Source organism: Choloepus didactylus, chromosome 10 (assembly GCF_015220235.1).
Source record: "Choloepus didactylus isolate mChoDid1 chromosome 10, mChoDid1.pri, whole genome shotgun sequence".
NCBI lineage: Eukaryota > Metazoa > Chordata > Mammalia > Pilosa > Megalonychidae > Choloepus > Choloepus didactylus.
In genome coordinates, this window is record NC_051316.1 from 116,919,885 (window position 1) to 116,926,712 (window position 6,828).

Genomic DNA, 6,828 nt, shown 5'->3' on the forward strand with positions numbered 1-6,828 from the left:
AATAACTGGTTTATGTAGGCTCCAATTATAGGTATCTTGGGTTATGTAGGCAGAAGTGATGGGTTTGGATGGCTTACCAGATTACCTAGTTCAAGAATATCTTCTTCTATTACTATTTGAAGTCAGGTCCTTTAATTAGTGACCATTTATTTGGCTGGAAGATGGAGATAAGAGTTTGTGTGGTTTCTTACTTTCTGAATTTCTTTTGTTTCTGTAGAATATTTGTTTGCACAGCTTGCTTCCTTCTTTCCCACCAAGCCTCCAAAAGATATCTCTTCCCTCCAAGTCTTTTCCCTCCTCCCCAGAAGTAGGGGAAAATGGCTACCTCTAGACCTACGTACTTTAAGTCCTTTATGTTTTGATTTCCTAGTAACCAGCACTCCAGTGCATTATGTCTAAGACCCATTCACAGTATCTCACCACTTAGGATAGGTCTTTTTCATTCTGCAAGTGATTTTATTTGATTCCATCAATAACACATCCCACCAGGCCACTCCTTCTTTCAGTGAAGTCTCTTCCTCACTACTCTCTGGCATAGACTTCAGATAGTCTCTGGCATTAGAATGGTCATTTCCCTATGTATTAGTTTCCTACTGCTGCTGTAACAAATCACAACAAACTTAGTGGCTTAAAACTGCACAACTTTATTACCTTACAGTTCTGGACATCAAAAGTCCAAAATGGGTCTCACTGGGCTAAAATCTAGGTGTCAGGGGGCTTTGTTCCTCCTGGAGACTCTAGGAGAGAATACGTTATTTGCCTTTTCCAGATTCTAGAGGCCGTGTGCATTCCTTGGCTCATGGCCACATTCCCCCGTCTTCAAAGTCAGCAAGGTCATGCTGAGTCCTTCTCATACTGCCGTCTCTCTGGTTCTCTTCTCCATCCCTCTTGCTCTTATGTGGATCCTTGTGATAACATTAGGCCACCTAATAATCCATATTCACCTCATCCCAAGGTCAGCTAATTAGCAATTTTAATTTCATCTGCAACCTTATTTCCTCTTTGTCATAACATATTCACAGGTTCCATGGATTAGGATGTGGACATCTATTCTTTCGTGAGGATGATTCTTCTGTCTACCATACCTGATTTACACATAAGTTAGAGATTCTTACATTCTGTATCTCGTGTGCTTTATGTATTAATTATGGTTAGTTTTATCTTCCCTCCTTATTGATGGTATGTTTTTTGGAGGAGATGTGGGGAGATCTGGCTTCAAGCCCAAATGTCCTCTATTCTTTAGAAAACTCCAGAATCAATTATTTTGTCTTTTAGGCTCTGTGCCATTTTGGATATATTATATCCCCCAAAAAGCCATGTTCTTTAATGCAATTTTGTGGGGCAGATTTATTAGTCTTTTGATTAGAGTGGAAACTTTTGATTGCATGTTTCCATGGAGATGTGACTCACTCAACTGTGGGTGATACTTTTGATTAGATTCTTTCCATGGAGATGTGGCCCCATCCATTCAGGGTGGGTCTTGATTAGTTCAGTGGAGTATTTAAGAGAAAAGCTAAGAGCCAACACAGACCCAAACACTTGCTGACACTTGGAGATGCTTGGAGATGCAGACAGAAGGATGTCTGGAGAGCTGGGCTAAGAGATGAAGCCCAGAGTTTGCTCCAGAGAAGCAAAGAGAGTACCCCTAGATGCTTAGAGAGAAACGCCCTGGGAGAGAGAAGGACACACAAGAACTGAGAGAGAAGATCTAAGACAGAAGCCCAGAGACATTTTGGAGAAAGTCATTTTGAAACACAACCTGGGAGCAAAAGACCAGTATATGTCAGCCACGTGCCCTCCCAGCTGACAGTGGTGTTCCAGACGCCACTGACCATTCTTCAGTGAAGTTTCTTCTTATCGATGCCTTAGTTTGGACACTTTTATGGCTTTAGGACTGCAAATTTGTAACCAAATAAACCCCCTTTATAAAAGTCAATCCATTTCTGGTATTTTGCATAATGGCAGCATTAGCAAACAAAAACAGGCTCCTTTAAGACTTTGTACTTATTCTATAATTCTATTTGCTGTGTTCTGTTGGAATTATGCCTTTATGTGTCCTACCAGACCAAGAGATTTATCATGGTGAAAGGTTATTTCTTATTCACTGTTGTTTATCTATCACCTAGCATAGTATGTGATAAATGTTTTGTTATTGTTATCTACATTAATTACAATGTTAATTTTTATAGCTACTATTTATAGTATGCACTTGACACATTATTATTAATGCTCACTAAAATTCAATGACATAGGCCTTATCATGCCCATTTTATAGAAGGGACTGAGACTGAAAGTGTGGTCAAAGTCACAAAGTCAATCAGTGGTAGTGCTATAGATCTGGGTGTTCATTAGGTCTATTTGACTACAAATCTTAGGCTGTTTTCACTTCTTCCTAATATCTTCTTGCAGAGATAGAGAAAGGAAAAGTGGGGCATTGTTGGAACAGCCTATGAAAGATTCCAGAAGTGTTTCAACTCTATTGTTCCCTCTTTCTTCCATCATGTTCCAATAAAATCATCATCGTTTCCCTAAAGGTCAGGAACCTCTACTAGGTTGGCAAATATGAAACCTTCAACTAGTGTATAATCTTGGCAGTGGGGACTTGGCACTTAGCATTTGTTTAGAATAACAGGAAGCAGGGCCTTGATCATTTCCCCAAGAAGAAAGACCAGAATAACTCTGGGGGCTGTGCAGATTCTGGATATATGCCAGAGGCCCATGGAAGCTCCCAGCAAAAGCAGTCCTCGTACATGCAGGGAGCTAGAATGCTCTGAACAGTTAGTGAAGTCTTCACAACAGGCATAGAGAAGGAAGACAATTCCCTCTCTTCTAAGGAGCTGACAAAAATTGCTGCCTTGGCTCAAGGAGACCGATATTGAAATACAAAAAGAAAAAAAAAAGTTACTAAGTGAAAATTGATTTTCATGTACAGACCACCAGGAACCCACAGATTTCACTGATAAGGTGGGAAGGCAGACCTAATTGGCAGAGTAACCAGAGAAATAAGTGCCAAGCTCATGCTGACTAATTACTTGTGGGCTGGACTTGGATACCAATTTTGCAGACCTAGGGTGACACTGAATTGGGAGGGGCCAGGGCAAACAAAGCAAAATCTTGGAACTTAAAATGGAAGCACCTTCAGTTCTTCTGCCAAAAACGTCCTTGAGAATTGTTTGCACTTCTTAAGGGAAGTGATAGCGTTACAGCCCTGAAAAACAATCTTGTAACAGGTCTGATGCAAAGACCATTGGTCCTTAAGATCTAACGTTGACTCTTAATAGAAGGGGATACAGACCTAAACAAAGTAATATAAAGGAATTAGAATTATATTATAGTTATTATCTATATTATCGATAATATAAATTTTTATATCTACTACTTATACTGAGCACTTGATACATTCTTACTATCGCTCACTAAAATTCCAGGTACAGGCAAACGCTGGCAATGGCAAGCACTAACAGGACTTAGGAGTGCCAAGCAACTTTGCTCAAGTGTTCTCACAATGCTCGTATTAACCAGATAAGATCACATGAGCCAGGATGACTTGAGAGAAATGGACTCTGAATTCCACTGAAGCCAAAATGGCAGAGTCAAGACATAAGGGACTGTGGACTGACCGCACAGCTCTGACCTGTACAACAGATCCATGACTTAAAAGCAGCCATTTCCTTCAGAACACAGCAATCATGTAGCATCTCCTGTTAAACTAACAAAGACGAAACCAAATGAAGACAGAGCAGACAAAAAGAAAACCTCTCTTGGCCCCACAGCTCCTTCCAGTCCCTGCCACATTATTCTGATGAGAAGGATTGACTGCTCTCACTCTCTGCTTTCTAACCTTTCATTCTCTAATAAAAATACTCTCAGCAAGGTTCCATCCCCACCACCCCACCCAAACCACCCATAGTAAGGCCACCAATTCCCTCCACATGGATGACGACAACGGGTAGTGTTTTGCCTTAAGCTTGCTCAGTTTCTCTGCAACATTTGCCATAGCTAATTGCCTCCTCCCTCTTACAACATGTAGATTTTTTTTGTCTTCTGCAGCAGCAAACTTCCTGTTTTGTTTTGGTCTTGTTTGTTTGCTTGCTTGCTTGCTCATTTCTTTATTAAATTTTCCCTCCTATTTCGCTTGTTGTTCTTTCTCAGGCATTTTTTCTGGTAACTCCTCGTTTTAATCTCCAAATGTTGGCATGCCCAAGGGCTCATGCTTCAGCTCTCATTTCTTCTCCTTTTATATGCATGCCCAAGTTATGCTTATCAGTTTCATAAGTAAATATCATCTACCCTGTCATGATGCTTAAATGTGAATCTCCAGTCCCAACCTCTTCCATAGCTCCACCTGGTTATCTAATAAGCTTCTCAAAATCCCCATCTGGATATCTAATGGGCTTCTTAAAATTAATATGTCCAAAATAGAATTTTGATTTCCATCTCACCCCTGTGTCTGCACCCTGCACCACCCCACACTGTTCCTCTTCAGCGTTTCCCAACTCGGTAAATGGGAACACTTCTCAGGCCAAAACCCTGTAAGCCATCTAATGCATGTGCCAAATCATATTTACCACCTCCACATCCACACCTACTACCCTAGCTCGAGTCTCCATCTCTCACATGAGCTACTATGTGGCAACTGCCTCCTGACTGTCCTTCTGCCATCTTGTCTCACCCTTGAGGTACTCACCGACTACTCCCAAATCCAGCCAGAGAAATCACCTTCAAGCATAAGTTGGGACATCCCCTTGACTGAAACCCTCCAAAGGCTTCCCATCACACATAAACTCCAAATTTTTGATCTTCTTAATCATAACATATACATAACTAACACTCCTGCCCCCTTCAAGGTTTTGCTCAAATGCCTGTCTTTAAGGATGGTTATCTTGACTGCCCCATTTCAAATTGTAATCCTCCATTCCCCCACTCCTAACTCCATTTATCCTGAGCTATTTTTTAATGGCGTTTATCACCATCTAACATACTATATAATTTTCATATGTTTATTGTTTAAAATCTCTTTTCCTCCACTAAAATGTAAAGTTCCATTAAGATTTTTGTCTGTTTTATTCACTGGTCTCTCCTGAAAATCCAGGTAAATGCCTGGCCTATAATGAGCACTCAACAGATACTCACTGAATGATGACAACCACTCTGCAATGCCCTGGTGGCTATGCCCTGCCTACTTCCCTGACCTCATCTACTCTCACTCATCTCTGTTCTCTGCTCCAGCCACACTTGCCTTCCTGCTGTTCACTGAAGATACTGACTTCATTCCAGATCCATGTGCTTGCTTTCCCTTTGCCTGGAACAAGCTTTGCTCATATCTCTGTAACATCACATACTTCCTCACTTCATTCAGAGATGATGTTCCAGACCTTCCAATAGAATATGTGCCTTATGGTAGATTATATCACTACTCTTCAAATACCCCTGGTTCTTTCCCCAGGGTGTCCCACCCAGTGGGAGGATTATACATGTCAAGAGCAATCATTTAACTTGCTTTGACTAATGAAATTTGACAGGTATGATATGTACTGCCTCCAGGCAGAAGCTTTAAGAGTCAGCCTGTGGATTCACTGTGTCTCTCTTTCCTCTGCCACCATGAGTGGATATACTCCATCCATATTGAGAATGCTCCATCAGTCTGGATTCTGTAGTTAAAGCATGGAAAATGGCTGTAGCTGACTTATGGTGGACATGCAGGAGGAACAAGGAATAGGCTTGGTTGTTGTAAGCCATTGAGATTTGGGGGCTTATTTTTACTGCAGCATAACTTAGTCCATTACCCTCCATAACATTTATCATCATCTGAAAATATAATACACATTTATTTTATTACTTGTTCAATATCTCCACTGGAATGTGAATACCATAAGAATAGGAATTTTGTTCATCTTGTTCACTGTATCATTGTTAATTAGAACAGTACCTGAAAATGCTTATTATGGATTGAATTGTGTTTCTCAAAAAGATGTGATGAAGTTCTTCTCCCCCATAACTGATTTGAAGATGCGGTTGTTACAAATGGATCCAGGCAGGTTAAAATGAGGTCACACTGGAGCTGTGTGGGCCTCAAATCCAATATGGCTGGGGCTCATATAAGAAGAGGAAAATTGGACCCAGACAGAAAGACAGACAGAGGGAACAATGCCACATGATGACAAAAAGGCAGAGAATTCCATGGATGGCCAGCAAGCCACCACCAGAAGCCAGGAGAGGAGCATGGAGCAGATTCTTCCCTGCAGACTTCAAAAAAGCACAGCCTTGTCAACACCTCAATTTTGGAATTCTAACCTCCAGAACTGTGAAACAATAAATTTCTGTTCTTTTAAGCCACCCAATTTGTGGTGCTTTGTAACAACAGCCCTAACAAACTTAGACAGCACTCAATAAATATTTACAGAAATCATTAACAAAACTTCATGCCCTTGGATAGCTAATGTTGTCTGCTCCAATCTGTGTTTAGGTACTTGGGAGATTTTCTCTTTCTTAAGGGGAGGAGTGCATCGAGAATGCTAACCCAACAGTTTCTCTCTGTAAGAATCACCATCCTCCTATTCTTTCCCCCCCTGCTCCCCCAATAGTAGAATGGTACTTGGGATATGTTCACCCCTGCAAAGGGGAGATGAGAGAAGGTGGGTCTCTCCCCATTCTGACCCCCACGAACAGCAGAAGATGTGGTTCTTATAGCTGTAAGGGTCCCCCTCCCTAAGAACCTCATGTTTACTTAGCCAATCCCACCTTCCTGCTTAAAGGAGATAGTGGAGGGTTTTTTCTTCTATAGAGAGGTATACAAAAGTCCCAAAGGGAAGAGGGCATGTTGCATTT